Source organism: Acinonyx jubatus, chromosome B2, assembly GCF_027475565.1.
Source record: "Acinonyx jubatus isolate Ajub_Pintada_27869175 chromosome B2, VMU_Ajub_asm_v1.0, whole genome shotgun sequence".
In the NCBI taxonomy this organism is placed as follows: Eukaryota; Metazoa; Chordata; class Mammalia; order Carnivora; family Felidae; genus Acinonyx; species Acinonyx jubatus.
Genome location: NC_069385.1, coordinates 35,453,020 through 35,471,132, shown reverse-complemented (window position 1 = coordinate 35,471,132; position 18,113 = coordinate 35,453,020). Strand labels below are relative to the sequence as shown.

The following is an 18,113-nucleotide window of genomic DNA, read 5'->3' as shown; positions in this document are numbered from 1 at the left end:
GGTGCATTTTACGTTTCATATAAGGGTGTTAAGTTTATCTGCTGTAGCAGTTATATTTAAAAAAAAGAAAAACAAAAAACAAAAAGTGACAAGAACACATTTTCTCCAACATGGTAGAAATGGGGGGCACCTGGGTGGCTCAGTCAGTTAAGCATCTGACTTCAGCTCAGGTCATGATCCTGTGGTTCATGGGTTCAAGGCCTGCGTCAGGCTCTGTGCTGACAGTACAGAGCCTGGAGCCTGCTTCAGATTCTGTGTCTCCCTCTTTCTCTGCCCCTTCCCCACTCATACTCTGCCTTTCTCAAAAATAAACATTAAAAAAGTTTTTAATGGTAGAAATGGTTTTACAGTATGCTTTATAATTTATGTTATGTATAAATTGTGTGTATATGTACATATATATAAATGTGAATTATTAGTCTTTGAAAATTTTTCATCTCTTCTGTGGTAGATTTCCCTTAATTATACATTTAAATATCCACTTTCTCTTGGACTCTCTGCAAGAAGGGGTAGACCCCCCTTTCACTTGCCCTTTTTTAAAAATTTATTTATGTTGAGGGAGACAGAGCACATGCAAGGGAGGGACAAAGAGAGAGAGAGAAGGAGAGAGAGAGTCTCAAGAAGGCTCCAGGCCATCAGTGCAGAGCCCGATGCGGAGCTTGAACCCAAAACTGTAAGATCATGACCTGAGCCTAAATCAAGAGTTGGACACTTAACTGATTGAGCCACCCAGGCGCCCCTCACTTGCCATCTTGTTCCCACATGAGGGACATGGATTACTAACACTCCTGCCACTTCCAGTCCTCACTCCCCCTCCTCCAAGAAAGGAGAGTGAATTATCTGATGGATGAAATGGGGAGAGGAAATCGGGCACTGAAGCTAAGGCTTTTCTATTCTTGGTACTTGCCTGTCTGTTCAGGTTGTTCACCTCATAAATAAATTTGACTTGGGTGGGCTCTGTAGGGGTGGTGGGGGGGGGTGCTTGTAGTTCCCGAGAGTTGACTGTAAGTGGGATATGTGTCTAGCTCTGGGGTTGGTATTAAGAAGTTCTCACAGTTACATGATTAAGCAATGTTCTCAGCAATGGTGCTGTCATGCATACTGATTTTCCATTTCTCCTCTGACTTCTTCATCTTTTAATTGATTCGGAACTCAGGCAAGGAAAGCTTTGCTCTTCTTCACACCCTGACTGTCTACCCCCCCTTCTCACCACCCCCACACTTTGCTCACTGCTGCAGACTAACTGCTCTGCAACACCTTGTTATTCTATCCAGTCTTCGTATTCCTCCTCTCCCTGTTGAAGTGGGGTTTCTGGGGGTTGGACTGTCATCTATATTTTCAGAAAACTACATGGAGTTTTTGGTGTGCTCCCAGGTTAATGAAAATACTGACTTATATCAGTTATATTTATTGCATATATCCTTCAAGTTTGCATTTATAGTTTTATTTTATTTATGATTTTTGCAATTTACTAATAAAGGCTATTCATCTTTTTAATCTTTTCCCATTTTACCCTCGTCTATCCTAGAGCTGAAAACTATCTTGTTGATTTTAGTGTTTGAATTTTAAAGTATGTCATTTAAAAACCACTATAAAAATGATTGATGAATATTTGCATACTGTTTAAAAAAGTCTTCATTTGTACAGAAACATACATACTAAAACACGAACATTCTCCATTGTTAACTTTGCATCCTCTTATGTAATGATTGGGTTCAATATGGTACAGGTAGATATAAATTTATATTTCTCATTTGAATTTAAAAATACATGTTACATAGTAACTCTTTAAACTTAATACATCTTGGTGAAATTTTCATGTCCAAAGATCTCTTTTTGATAATGGCATAGGATTGTACAGAAAGGACTGATGACATTTTTTTCTAACCATTTTCTGATGGATAGACTTGAGGTTTCTGATTATGTATCACTGTGTATTAGTCGTGCAATGATCATCCTTGTATCCGTGTCTTGTTGCTAACTCGTGCAAGTATAGGCTTTCTTCTCTAAGACGATCTAGGAGCTCCTAAAAAACCAAACATTCTTTAAGATAGTGCAGTTAAGATACCAGGACATAAAATAGGGTTCTGGCAGGCCACTCAATAGTTATGCACCTTTGAAACCAGAATGCCAACAAAAACAAATGGCTACCTGGGGAGATTGTGTGGACTTCCCAGCGGAGAGATCTCTGTGTGCCTGGAGGCTGGTACCATGGATGTGAACATTTAAAAAAAATTTTTTTTTTTACATTCATTTATTTTTGAGAGACAGAGCACAAGCTGGGGATGGGCAGAGGGAGAAGGAGACACAGAATCCGAAGCAGGCTCCAGGCTCTGAGCTGTCAGCATTACGCCCTACAGGGCTCGAACTCACAAACGGGAGATCATGACCTGAGCCGAAGTTGGACGCTCAACCGACTGAGCCACCCTGGTGCCCCATGGATGTGAACATTTTTAAATATCATTAAATGGACACGCTGCAGGAACGAGAAGTGTGTGGATGAGGTGGTGCTGTGAGCTGGGTGAGTGGCACGAGGGTGGGCTTGGGTTTCAGAATAGCCTGCCATAGGGTGAGTGACAGAGGACTGAGGGCGAACCATCAGGGGAGAGAGAAACCTGGGTGTAGGCTGGTTTTTAATTTTCTAGAAATAGCGCTGAATGGAGTCCTGATACTACTGCATCTCTGCGGCTCTGGACTGTTTCTTTTTCTCCTTCAAGTTGTATTTCTACTCATGCTTTCCCTGCTTCCTTTGCCTGGAAAAAATAACATATAAACCTGCACAACTTCTGTGCGCTATTTGCATCTATTCCCTTATTTATGAATCGAGTATGAGTAATTCACATTCAAGAAACATGGGCTGAGGTAAAACAGACTGTGTTTATGAAACACATGTTTCTGCAAGTGGAATAATTGGGTCAAAGGCGATGCATGCTTTGTGCAGATTCTGTCAAATCGTTCCCCTAAAGGATGATAATAATTTACTACCACAGAGTATGTCAGTTTTTCTTGTATTATTTTGTATTTTCACAAGCACTAGGGATGGTTGACTTTAAAATGTATTTTCTTATTTTTTTCATTTTTTTATTAAAAATTTATTTTTATTTTTTTTTATTTTTGACAGAGAGAGAGAGAGAGAGAGAGAGAGAGAGAGACAGAGCATGAGTGGGGGAGGGGCAGAAAGAGAGGGAGACACAGAATCCGAAGCAAGTTCCAGGCTCCGAGCTGTCAGCACAGAGCCTGATGCCGGGCTCCAATTCACGTTAATGAGATCATGACCTGCACTGAAGTCAGGCGCTCAACCGACTGAGCCACCCAGGCGCCCCTACTTTAAAATTTTTTGATCACCTTTTTTACCCATCAGAATTGAAGCAGATTTCATTACTGCTTTCATTTAGATTTCTGAGATAACTAGTTGAACAATTTTTACATCATTTTTAAGGTTTGAATTTTTATTTTTGTGAATTATTTGTGCATCTTCTTCGCCTAGTTTTATACAGGGTTGTTTGCTTTCTTGTTAGTGGTTCACAGAAACTTTTTGAAAACAATATATATAAACCATGTACCCATTAAACATTTTGAAAAAAAAATTCTCACAGTCTTTTGCAGATAATTAAACTTTACAAGTGGTTTCTTTCATATGAAAGTTTAACAATTTTCCGTGATCAACTTTGCTAATTTTTCTCTTGTGGTTCTAAGCCTTCTGACTTGTTCAGGAAGAACTTTCAAACCTCTGTACTCTTAACATATTCTCTCATATTTTTTATTTATACTTTTCAAGTGCTTTTGTTCAAGTGCTTTTTTCAAGTGCTTTACTAAAATTTGAATCCATATGGTACTTATTTTTATGTAAGGTATGCAGTACTAACCTAATTTTGTTTTTTTTCTTAATTGATAGTCAATGGTCACAGTACCATTCTTTCTCCACTAATTCATGAATATTTATAAATCTAAATATACACTATTCAATTGATTTATTTCCCCATTGCTGAAGTGTTAATATCTTTCCTGCTGGTGGTGGTGGTGGTGGTGGTTGTTCTTCTTCTTCATCTTCTTTTCCTCTCCCTTCACCTTCCCCTTCTCTTTCTTCTTCTTTTCTCCAGTTTCCAAAAGTTTTTTTATTAAGATTTTATTATTTTTTATAATTTTTTTAAACATTTATTGATTTATTTTTGAGAGAGAGAGACAGAGTGTGAGTGAGGGAGGGGCCGAGACAGTGGGAGACACAGACTCTGAAGCTGGTTCCAGGCTCTGAGCTGTCGACATTGGGCTTGAACCCACGAAACGTGAGATCGTGACCTGAGCCAAAGTCGTACACTTAACTGAGCCACCCAGGCGCCCCTAATATTTCATTTTCTTAAGTAATCTCTATACCCAACATGTGACTTGAACTCACAACCCTGATATCGAGACTTGCATGCCCCACCAACTGAGCCAGCTAGGAGCCCCCAGCTTCTAAAAGTTTTTAAAGTAAATATGGTTCAGAAAAGGATCATCAATCCTGTTGCCTTCAAGTTAGTGTAATGAAGAGCTGTATCCAGTGGCACATCATATTGTGCCCAAGGAGACAGCTGCTTTGTCTACCTCTTATTTATGGATCCCATCATAAGAACAAGACATGTAGTTGATCAATTGTTAAGGCTTAAACCATAGGCTGATTTCTTCTTCAGGACTTTTTACTGAGTCACTACCATGAATGATGTCCCTGACAACTTAAATACAGAAGTTCCCTGACTGAGAATCTGCAACATTGGTCACCCAACTCCATTCCCAGGCCCACCACCACCACGGCCACAACCAGGCTTTAGTTCATGTACTTCACCAGCTCCAGGAAGAATGGGATCAATATAGTACTGCTTCAGGTGTTCCTCAGAGACCCAAAGGAACATTATGTTCATGATATGGAATCTCTTTTGCATGAAGACCTTAATGATCTCTCTTATCAGGCCTTAGTGCATCCCGTCTGGCTTGCTTGTGATGAAGGTACATTGGGTGTTAGCTAGGATATGAGAAGCTGGTGGAGGCTGGCTGAGAGGTGTCCTGCTGTGCCCGAGCGCAGTCCTGGATCTTCTTTTTTTGTTTCAAATCAAATTTTGTTTTGGCTTCTCGTAAGCCATTTTTTTTTTCTTCCTTCTGGAAGAATGTTAGAGTGTCAAATACACTTTCCTTGACCAAGATTTGGTCAGGCTCTTCTGAGCCCCCTTTTGGACTAGGCCTTGACCTTGGGCATCTTTCACCATCTCTGCAGAGTTGGGTTTTAGCAAGAATCCTGCTAAGTCAGTGTAGAGAGACCTCATATACTTAGTATCTGATCGCCTGGGATATCTGATCAAATTCTCCACTGCCACCCTTGTCTAACCTCATATCTAATCACCCTGGCCTTCAGAAAGAATCCTGTTAAGTCTTTTTTAGCCAGAATCTGCCTTCTCTTGATATCTCCTCTTAGTAATTTTCCATCCATTGACTACCTTGTCCCTATAAATCCACTTGTTCTTATGGTATTCAGAGTTGAGACTGAGCTCTCTTAGCTGCTGCAAACCCACCATTGCAGTAATCTCCCCTGTTAAAGATTTTTTTTTTAAATTAACTTATTCTTGAGAGAGAGAATGAGAGACCGTGTGAGCAGGGGATGGGCAGAAAGAATCCCAAGCAGGTTCTGCACTGTAAGCATGGAGCCCAAAGTAGGGCTTGAACTCACGAACTGTGAGATCATGATCTGAGCTGAAATCAAGAGTTGAACGCTTAATCGACTGAGCCACCTAGGTGCCCTGCAGTAATTCATCTTGAATAAAGTCTTAATTTCCATCCTTAACACGTGTCAGAATAAATTTTTTCTTTAATAAGACTCAGCTTTTAAGATTTCATAAATAATTATAGGATTGAGGCACCTGGGTGGCTCAGTTGGTTACACCACTGACTCTTGGTTTCAGCTCAGGTCATGATCTCACTGTTCGTGAGTTCAAGCTCTGTATCAGGACCTATGCTGACAGCATAGAGGCTGCTTATAATTCTCTCTGACCCCCTTTCTTTCTGCCCCTCCCCTGCTTGCTCTCTCTGTCTCTCTTTCTCAAAATAAATAAACTATAAACAAATAAATAATTCTAGGATTTTAACTGGCATTGATTAATTTTGAGAAGAATTGGTATATTTACTATTTGATTCTTTCTTCAAGAAACATGGTCTGTATGTCTATTTCAGTAGGTTCTGAGGACTTGCTTTTTCTTTTTTTAAACACCTGTTAGAAGTCTTATTTTCAGGGTCCTGGCTGACTCAGTTAGTAGAGCATGAGACTCTTGATCTAGGGGTGGTGAATTTGAGCCCCACATTGGGTATAGACATTACTTAAAAAATAAAATCTTTAAAAAAAGTCTTTTATTTTATCTATTATAGGTCTAGGATATATGCCTATGCACACATACACAGGTAAGTAGTTTTGTTTTGTTTTTTAATATAATTTATTGTCAAGTTGGCCAACATACAGTGTATACAGTGTGCTCTTGGTTTTGGGGGCAGATTCCCATGATTCATCACTTACACACAACACCCAGTGCTCATCCCAAAAGTGCCCTCCTCAATGCCCATTACCCATTTCCACCCATCCCCCATCAACCCTCCGTTTGTTCTCTGTATTTAAGAGTCTCTTGTGGTTTGCCTCCCTCTCTGTTTGAAACTATTTTTTCCCCTTCCCTTCCCCCATGGTTTTCTGTTAAGTTTCTCAAGTTCTACATATGAGTGAAAATATATGATATCTGTCTTTCTCCAACTGACTTATTTCACTTACCATAATACCCTCCAGTTCCATCCATGTTGTTGCAAATGGCAGGATTTCATTCTTTCTCATTGCCACGTAGTATTACATTGTACATATAAACTACATCTTCTTTATCCATTCATCAGTTGACATTTAGGCTCTTTCCATGACATTTAGGCTCTTTCCATGATTTGGGTATTGTAAGTGCTGCTATAAACATTGGGGTACATGTACCCTTATGAATCAGCACTCTTGTATCCTTTGGATAAATTCCCAGTAGTGCTATTGCTGGGTCATAGGGTAGTTTTCTTTTTAATTTTTTTAAGGAACCTCTACACTGTTTTCCAGAGCAACTGCACCAGTTTGCAGTCCCACCAACCGTGCAAGAAAGTTCCCGTTTCTCCACATCCTCACCAGCATGTGTTGTTTCCTGAGTTGTTAATTTTAGTCACTCTGACTGGTATGAGGTGGTATCTAAATGTGGTTTTGATTTGTATTTCCCTGATGATAAGTGATGTTGAGCATCTTTTCATGTGTCTGTTGGCCATCTGGATGTCTTCTTTGGAAAAGTGTCTATTCATGTCTTCTACCCATTTCTTTAGTGGATTATTTGTTTTTCTGATGTTGAGTTTGGTAAGTTCTTTATGGATTTTGGATACTAACCCTTTATCCGATATGTCATTTGCAAATATCTTCTCCCATTCCATCGGTTGCCTTTTAGTTTTGTTGACTGTTTCCTTTGCAGTGCAGAAGCTTTTTATCTTGATGAGGTCTCAATAGTTCATTTTTGCTTTTATTTCCCTTGCCTTTGGAGACATGTCGAGCAAGAAATTGCTGCAGCTGAGGTCAAAGAGGTTGTTGCCTGTTTTCTTCTCTAGGGTTTGATGGTTTCCTGTCTCACATTTAGGTCCTTCATCCATTGTGAATTTATTTTTGTGTATTGTGTAAGAAAGTGGTCCAGTTTCATTCTTCTTCATGCTGCTGTCTAGTTCTCCCAGAACCATTTGCTAAAGAGACTGTCTTGTTTCCATTGGATACTCTTTCTTGTTTTGTCAAAGATTAGTTGGCCATACATTTGTGGGTCCAATTCTGGGTTCTCTTTTCTATTCCACTGGTTTATATGTCTGTTTTTGTGCCAATACCATACTGTCTTGATGATTACAACTTTGTGGAAGAAGCTAAAGTCTGTGATACTTCCCGCTTTGGTATTCTTTTTCAACGTTACTTTGGCTATTTGGGGTCCTTTGTGTTCCCATACAAATATTAGGATTGTTTGTTCTAGCTTTGAGAAGAATGCCGGTGCAATTTTGATTGGGATTGCATTGAATGTGTAGATTGCTTTGGGTAGTATTGACATTTTAACAATATTTGTTCTTCCAATCCATGAGCATAGGATGTTTTTCCATTTCTTTGTGACTTCTTCAATTTCTTTCATAAGTTTTCTATAGTTTCAGCATACAGATCTTTTACATCTTGGGTTAGATTTATTTCTAGGTATTTTATGGGTCTTGGTGCAGCTGTAAATGGGATTAATTTCTTGATTTCTCTTTCTGCTGCTATATTATTGGTGTATAGAAATGCAACTGATTTCTGTACATTGATTTTGTATATAGGAAAGTAGTTTTAAGCTTTAGTAACATCAGAAGTATTACAAGTTTATAAAACACATCATTTAAAAGTTTAATTATTTGAATTTCTTTACATTTATTTTGTTTGAGAATTTTAATAATAAGTATTGAATTCTTTTTTGTCATTGTTTCCCATCTTTAATGAGAAAGACTAGAATAAAATTAAAAACTTATGATTCACAAAATTACATGCATATACTGTAAATGTAAGTAAATAAGCTTTCAAATGTTTTTGGGGGGTAGATTTGTAGAATCTATACATCTGAAGTTATCAAATCTTAAAACTGCACCAAGATATTTGAACACTTTGTCTATGGATTTAGAATAATTTGTACTAAATGTCACATCGTATAAATTCTTTACAAAACAGACAAATGTCATTTAGATAGAAGGGAAAGACATTTCTTGTCATTTTATCTTGAAAATAAGACTAAAATTTAAAAAATGGAAATTTCTCTGATTTTTATCCAAAAAAGAAGTATCATTTTACCTGCTATTATTTTGGATCTACTAAAAAATGAATTGAGAGTGTTTTCCTGTAAGTTTTTACTGACAAAATTATATAAAAACATGATATGAAATCAGTTATTTCACATTTGATTTTTGTAGCAGAGTCTGAAAGCAGAACACTTTTGCTCATGTATGCAATCTCTGTTTGCTAAACATTTTGATCTTAAAGCCGTTTTGTTTAAAGCCTTCATTTTGTTACTATGGTTCTTCATCTTCTCTTATTAAAAATTGCTAATTTTGAAAAGTCTGGTCTGTGACTTGTACAGTTCCCCAAATCACTTTAATGGACTTCATACAGTGTTACAAATTTTGCATGATTTTCATTTATATATTGCAATTGATTTATATTGCATTTTTATTCTCTTATTTGAACTAGTAGCTAATAATCAGTAAGACACTGACTGACAAATAATTTTGTTTGATATGCAAGGATAGATATTTCACTTAAGTCCAGGAACTAATTTTATTTTATTTGTTTAAATTTTAAATTAAACTAAATTATTAAATTAAATTAAATAATTTTTTAAAACATAATTTATTGTCAAATTGGCTTACATACAGCACCCAGTGCTCATCCCAACAAGTGCCCTCCTCAATGCCCATCATCCATTTTGCCTCTCCCCCAAACCCCCGTCCACCCTCAGTTTGTTCTCTGTATTTAAGAGTCTCTTGTGGTTTGCCTCCTTTCCTCTCTGTTTGTAACTATTTTTTCCCCTTGCCTTCCCCCATGGTCTTCATTAAGTTTCTCAAGATCCACATATGAGTGAAAACATATTATATCTGTCCTCCTCTGACTGATTTATTTCACTCAGAATAATACCTTTCAGTTCCATCCACATTGCTGCGAATGGCATGATTTCATTCTTTCTCATTGCCAAGTAGTATTCCATTGTATATATAAACCACATTTTATCCTTTCATCAGTTGATGGACATTTAGGGCTCTTTCCATAATTTGGCTATTGTTGAAAGTGTTGCTATAAACATTGGGGTACATGTGCTCCTATGCATTAGCACTTCTGTATCCCTTGGGTAAATTCCTAGTAGTGCTATTGCTTGGTCATAGGGTAGTTCTATCTTTAATTTTTTGAGGAACCTCCACACTTTTCCAGAGTGGCTGTACCAGTTTGCATTCCCACCAACAGTGCAAGAGGGTCTGGAACTTATTTTAAAATTGAGCTATTAAAATAGACTATTTTAGGGCACCTGGCTGGCTCAGTCAGTGGCAACTCTTAGTTTGGTTCCGGTCATGATCTCACAGTGTGTGTATTAAAGCCCTGTATCCGGTTCCATGTTGACAGTACAGAGACTGCTTGGGATTCTCTGTCTCCCTCTTTTCTCTCTCTCCCTCCTCCACTCATGCTGTGTCTGTCTCTCTCAAAATAAATAAATCAAATTAATTTAAAAAATAAAATAAAATAGACTATTTTAATGTCAGAGTTATCTAATAATGACTATATTAGGTAACTAGACCCTCATAGCTGTGGGGACATAGAAAACTTCTACTTAGAGTATCATCACACCCTTTTATCATACAAATGTCATCTTTTATATTTCTCAGTCAACTTCCTTTTTTGTTAAGTTATATATTAGATATATTTCTGTCAGGACATATGGATATACTTTATCCTTTTACTGGTGTATATACTACATGGGTTTATCTAGTCTTTTGTTGGTCACTTTTGTTAGTGAAATGAGACTATTTGCCTAAAATAAGTATCAAGTGGATTTTCTGGGGTGAGATGATAGCTATTTTATACTTTAATATATATTATCAATTTATGCTTCTCAACATATTGGTCAATGACATGCTTTCACGGACAGTGTATGAGCTCCCTATATCATGCTTTGTTCAATTCTTGAATGTTTCAACTTCTTTTTTGCCAACCTGATGGAGGAAAACTGGCATGTAATTGTTGCTTCCATACAAGCCAACAAAGTTATATGCCTTTTTATAAGTGTATCCTTATTTGCATTTCCTGTTTTGCCAATATTCTCTACATATCCTTTGCCCTTTTTTTCTGTTGCATTGTTCACCTTTCTCTTCTTGACTTCTAAATATTTTATAGATTTTAGGTACTAAACTTTTTTCTCATATACGTGAACATGTGTTTTCTACTTTTCTGTTGCTTATCTGATCATTTTATTTATTTAATGTTGACATTGCTTATGGATTTTGAATTTGGGGATGTTAAGAATGCTTCCCTACCTCTAACTATGGTTCCTTCTAATGTGTTTGTGACTTTATTTTGAACAGTTTTAACAGCTTCTTAATCCACTGGAAATTTAATTTTGTTAAAGTGTAAAGTGAGGAAACCCTGTGGGCTCCATCTTTTAAAAATTTTTTTTTAAATCTTTATTTATTTTTGAGAGAGAGAGAGAGAGAGAGAGAAAGCAACAGAGAGAGAAAGAGACACAGGATCCAAAGCAGGCTCCAGGCTCTGAGCTGTCAGCACAGAGCCTGACGTGGGGCTCAAACTCACAATCCCTGAGTTCATGATCTGAGTTGAAGTCGGACGCTCAACCAACTGAGCCACCCAGGCTCCCCCCTGTAGGCTCCACCTTTAAAATATGTACAGAATCTTTTATTTCTTTTCTCCTCTGCTACTCCTCTGGTTCAAGCCACCACCACAAATTCTGGATTTCTGCAGTGGCCTGCTAAGTGATCACCTTGTACCTACATGTTCTCTTGACCATTTGTTTTCTTTCTTTTAAGTCTGTTTATGTATTTTTGAGAGAGAGAGAGAAAGAGAGCATGAGCCTGGGAGGGGCAGAGAGAAAGGGAGAGAGAGAATCCCAAGCAGGCTCCATGCCATCAGTGCCGAGCCCAGATCATGGCCTGAACTGCAATCAAGTCAGCGCTTAACCAGCTGAGCCACCAGGGTGCCCCTTGACAGTCTGTTTTCAGCACAGCAACCAGAGTCATCTTTTAAAAATGTAATATAGCAATAGCTGCCCCTTTAACTCAAAGTGAAACCAATGTCTTAAAATGACCTATCATTACCCACCTGTCTCCTATCAGTTTGCCCACCTCTTCTTCAGTCCCTTACCATCTTCAAGAGTTGGCATTGGCTTCCGTTTATCCACCACGTTCAGATCACACACACGACCTGCTTTCTACCTATAGTAGTGGCTTGCTCTGCCTGTAGTCACGGAGCCAGTTGTTGCTGTGGCAGCTGCTTTGCTTTAGATTGATGTTACCACTGTGCCTGCTACTTCTCATCCCTCTTTTTTTTCTTAATGTTTATTTATTTTTGAGAGAAAGAGAAAGAGAGAGAGACAGAGCATGAGTGGGGGAGGGGCAGAGAGAGGGAGACACAGAATCCAAAGCAGGCTCCAGGCTCTGAACTGTCAGCACAGAGCCTGACCTGGTTCGGACTCACAATGATGAGATCGTGAGCAGAGCTGAAGTTGGACGCTCAATGGACTGAGCCACCCAAACACCCCTCCTCATCTCTCTTTAATGTACAGGTATAACCTTCCTCTTGCCTCCTGTTTTGAGATTCCCTATTGTAGTTGACCTTCAAGACATTGGCAGTAGTTCTCAATTTTACTTGGCATTCACACATGTGCAACAAAGAAGTGTGAGGGTCTGGTTCCTAAATGATGAAGTTTGACATGACGGGGATGGGAGAGAGTGGACAAATTCTTCTCCCTTCTCCCTCATATTGATGCAGGGTAGTTTTATGTGATGTCTCTGAACATGCCTCATATAACTGAGCACTCATTGTGCCATAAAGCTGTGTCCAGCTCAATAATGCTCTTAGTTTGTCCTATCTCATCTTCTGTTTTACTCCATTTTCCCAGTGTTCCTTCTTCCCTGGGATTGTATTTCCCAATAAAATGCCAGCAAAAACATGTTTCCTTTACAGTCTGTTTTCTAGAGACATAAGACTAAGACAAATATCTCTTCACATGTCACATTTTCACTGAGGCCCACCCCAGGTGCTCATTCACAGCCCTAGCCCATCTCCCTGCTTTGCTGTATTTATTACTACTTAATGGGTGATATACATAATCATCATGGTTAATATTTTTATCTGCTCTCCTTCCCCAGAATAACAGTCTTAAGGCTATAGAAAAACAAACACCTTAGTCTGTTTTGTTGACAACAGTACCTCCAGCACTTAAAACAATGTCTAACATATAGGAAGGCCCTCAATCAGTATCAGTTGAGTGAACTGAAAGAGTGAGTGCTGGCATTAATGCTATTGACCAAATGTGATGCCCCCATTGCCACCACAATGCATTTGAACTTGTCTTTGCTTCTTTCTATCATTACCTGCAGGTTGGAAGGCCTGATATGGTGGGAGCACATGGGTGGCAATGCTTAACAGTCTTGCCCACATCAGTTTTCAGAAAGGTTTTGTTTTCTGTATTGGGCAACAAGGCTCCTCCTACCAAGCATAAAATAATGGCTGGCATCCCCAAACACAAGTTAAAAAAGAGAGTGAGGGAAGAAAAGATAAATATTCCTTACAGAATGGCATTACATTTATAAATTAATTTGGAATGATTCTTTATAATGTTGAATATTCTTCTCCAAGGGCATGCTACGTGCCTGGGTGGTTCACTGGTGGAATTCTCATCTGCCAAGAGACCAAGCTAAAACCCTTTTGTCTCCTTTTTAGGTTATTCTGAGTTTTGGAAATGTTGTTTCACATATGAGTTGTATGCATTTCTTCTTACATTAATTTCTAGATAGAATTTTTCACAATGAGTTTGAATAGATTCTCATTTTCTGGCTGATTGTTTTTGGTATATAACACAACCATGTTTATTTCCACAGTACATTCATATATATCTTCCTTAGTGTATCATTTGCCACTTTTTAAAATTGTCAATTTTTTGTTTACATTTAATCCTTAAATTCATTTGGGATTTTATGTATGGCATTTAGTGAAGATCTAACTAAATGTTATTTTTTTCCCAAATGCTCAGCCCACTGTCTAGGCCTTATAGCTGAATACTCCTTTTGTCTTCTCATTAATTTATGGTGCAAACGAGCATGTAGTACATTATTTTGTATGCTTACACTTGCTTCTAGGCTATTTATGTCTTATTATTCCCTCCACACCCATTCCTCAACTGCATGGAGAAATCTATTCCCTTGACCATGTGGTCTCTACATGAGATAGCTGACGTGCCTTCAGAAGAACTAAAAATAACCAACTGGATATTTCCAAGGGCAATTACCTCAGCATATCTAACTCACACCTGGCGGTCTTCCTGTATCTCTTTTCTCAGTTATGAATACTGCCAGACAGCCAGTTGCTCCAACCTGAAACTCTAGAATAATCCTTAAATCCCCATATCCGGTTGGTTAGCAAGTTTTGCTAATTCACTCTCTCAAACATCTCCAAAACATTTTCTCTCCTCCCTACTGACACTGCATTCATTGGAGTCCTGTGTTCTGTCACATCTCAGCTTAAGTGTCACCTTCTCAGAGAGGGTTTGCTGACATCTATTTAAAGAAAACCTCACCTTGTAGTTACTGTTCTATCACCTTGTTTATTTTCTTCATAAGTGCTATAACAATTTGTAATGACTCACTTCAAATTTTTTACTAATTTATTATTTGTTTCCCCACTGGAATGTAAGTGCTATGAGAGCAGGACCTTATCTTCGTGTTTTCTGTAGTAGCCAGAGTGTCTAGTTTCCAGCTTACAGCATACTATCATGATTTATTGTAAAAATGAATAAATGAATGAATGAATGAATGAATGACACTGGTTATAAGGTTCGTTTGCTTCTACTTTCCATATTCATCATACTTACAGCAATCAACCATCCATGCTGATAGAACTGTTTATTAAAAACAGAGATCTGATCATGTTACTTCCCAGCTTAAGAACTTTCAGTGTCGGGGTGCCTGTGGGTGGCTCAGTCTGTTTAGAGACCTACTTCAGCTCAGGTCATGATCTCGCGGTCCCTGAGTTAAAGCCCTACTTTGAGCCCTGTGCTGACAGCTCAGGGCCTGGAGCCTGTTTCAGATTCTGTGCCTCCCTCTCTCTCTGCTCCTCCCCTGCTTGTGCTCTGTCTCTCTCCAAAATAAATATTAAAAAACAAAACAAAACAAAAAAAACCTTTCAGTGTCTTTTTTTTTTTTTAAACATCTCTTCAGGAACTCTTTATTGTCTTTTTTTTAAAACTTTTTTTTAATGTTTATTTTTGAGAGAGAGACAGAGCACAAATGGGGGCGGGGCAGAGAGAGGGGAGACACAGAATCTGAAGCAGGCTCCAGGGTCTGAGCTGTCAGCACAGAGCGCAATGAGGGGCTCAAACTCATGGACCACGAGATCATGACCTGAGCTGAACTCAGACCCTTAACCGACTGAGCCACCCAGGCACCCCTCAGTGTCTTCTTAAGTACAGATAGATATCAATTTTCTCAGCCTCTAAAGAGTGGTTGAACTACTTTTAATCTATTTTAAATGAGGTTTTGAGTAGAATCGAATGTCTAATATTAGGTCAAAATTTTAAAATTCATATTTGGTCTAAAATTCTGCATTTGAAAAATCTGATTCCCTGTAGAGTTTTAATTAAAAAAACATAAATTTATATGGATTATAAGAATCCTTTCTTCATAGATGTTTTTGACTTAATTTGTTCCTATATATTAAAATTTTTTTCCATTTCAATGTTTTTCTATTTTTAAAATTTCAATTGTTATAATTTTTCTACATCTTAAAATCTTAACAACTAAACAATATCCTTTCCTAGGTAGAGCTATAGACATTCCACATAATAGAGTTGTATTTTTTGAGTAGCCTGTGGGGTTGGTTTCTCTTATTCCATTCTCTTTTCCACAGATCACATGTTTGTGTGTGGCAATTATCCAGGAATTTACATTTTCATATGTTGTCCTTTTTTTTAAAAAAAAATTTTTTTTCAACGTTTATTTATTTTTTGGGACAGAGAGAGACAGAGCATGAACGGGGGAGGGGCAGAGAGAGAGGGAGACACAGAATCGGAAACATGCTCCAGGCTCTGAGCCATCAGCCCAGAGCCCGACGCGGGGCTCGAACTCACGGACCGAGAGATCGTGACCTGGCTGAAGTCGGACGCTTAACTGACTGCGTCACCCAGGCGCCCCTCTTGTCCTTTTTAAATAGAAATCACTTAAAAATCATACATAATTCTCATTAAAATTATGTATTCGCCATGTAATTCATTTTTAATAGCTTATCTATATTATTTTGCTCCTATAATAGATTGAGAGTTTTTCAAAATTCTGAAGTTTACTTCCATATACTTTAGTGATCTGAATTAATTTTTTTCTAAGGTGAACTGTAAAGCAGTATTTCTAAGTTTCTTTCTCTTTTTAGAATAAGTATTAATAATGTTATCATGAATTATACTTTGTTCTTAACAGATCTATGCTGTTGTCACTAACACATTTCTTTTTAAGTAGGCTTTTTAAATTGTATACACAAGATACCCTTTCTTTGGTGGGGTAGGAAATTTTCTGCCTTGCTAATCAACTCTTTAATTTTCTGACCTTTAATACTGCTTTCTAGTATAAAATGCTCCCACATTTATTGCCAATCCAGTATTTTGTGATTACTTAGATAATGCATTTTGGTAAATTTGTCCCTAGTTTGTTCATAAATAGTGCTAGACTTACCCATTATTTATAATGTCAATAATAAATAATTCAGCATAATCTATAGTTTAATAAAAAGATTAATTGGATTAGCCACAATATGTTTTTTTTTCTGGTTTTGATTTTGTCATATTTTCTAAAGTATAGCTTGTGAGGAGCTTTTAAAGTATAATTTGAAAAAAAAAATTAAACACTGCGATGTATTTTAGTATATGTACTGCTGAAGTGAGTACACCGTGAGGTATTTTAAAGGCCATATGATTAATACGAAAAGTAATAGAGTAGTCTCAGGCTATAATTCTCAAAATTGTTCCAGTTCATTAGATTTCTTAAGTCACTATGATGAATTATCATTATATATGTGTCTAGTTTTTTTTTATTATTATTTGAAATTACAACTTTGAGACTAGTACTGATAGCCACGATGGACTAATCCATACTAAACTTACTATATATAAACAACTAGAATGCTGGGGAAATACAAAAATGTTGTTTTAAGATATTAGATGATAGGTAGTATAAATCTATATGCTCTGAGAAAAGAGAACACTATAGATGGTTCTAGTGGTTGACCCAGCTTTCTCTCTGGAGACTGTATCTCAGACTATAGTACAGGGATAGGAAAACCTAAACAAAGCACAGAAGTTTTATTGGACTGTTGAGACAGAGATCAGAGTTTAGGGAGGCAACTTAAATTTGTGAATCAGAGTGCTGGAGGATGGTAATTTTGAGAGATAAACCTCCAGGAATCTGTGTGGAGGTCCCACATAGACTAAAATGTTGAGGTCCCACATTTTTTACTAAACAGCAAGCTTCTTATGCAAAGTTGAAAATCATAGAATTATGAAGGAGTTGAATTTGAAAAAATATTATTTAATAGTTTTATAATTCAGACTCCTAGAGGAGTCATATTTTACTTGGAGAGCTAAAATAAACCTACAGTAAAGGCTACATTAGTGATTCCCTAACAAAGCTTTAAAAGTAGCACTTAAAAGATCATGCTAATCCAAAAAACACTTGATCTTAGCCACAAGGTTAAGAAGCAATTAATCCATAAAACAAAAATCATTATTATTCAAAGAAAGATAACAAAGTCCAGATACTCGACAGCATAAAATTCATACTTTATAATTTTAACAATTGGCCAAGACTTAGTGGACACACAAAGAAACAGAAAAATATGATCCATAATCAGAAAAAAATATGATAACAGAAATAGAAGTGACAGTGATGTATGAATAAGCAGGTAAGAACTTCAAAACTCCCATTGTAAATATTTTCAAAGAGTTTACACATGAAGAAAAGGAAACCATAAAAATTTAAACTAATAGAATTTCTATATTGAAAAAATATATAAAACATATACTAAATAGGTTTGAAAACAGATACTGCAGAAGAAAAGATAAATACACCTAGTGTTATGGACTGAATGTTTATGTCCCCCCCAAATTTGTATGATGAAACCTAATCCCTAAGGTGGTAATATTTGGAAGTGGTGCCTTTGGGAGGTGATTAGGTCATAAGGGTAGAGTCCTCATCAATGAGATTAGTGTCCTTGTAAAATAGAGTCCAAAGAGCTTTCTTGCCTGTTTGCCATGTAGCCTATGAACCAGGAATTAGAT

The 18,113-nt window shown here is 37.4% G+C and overlaps 1 pseudogene; it reads right to left on the bottom strand.

The window, feature by feature from the left end:
• Nucleotides 1–4,584: 4,584 nt before the first annotated feature.
• On the bottom strand, nucleotides 4,585–5,237 carry LOC113598541 (nucleoside diphosphate kinase B-like; annotated as a pseudogene).
• Between the last annotated feature and the right edge of the window lie 12,876 nt (nucleotides 5,238–18,113).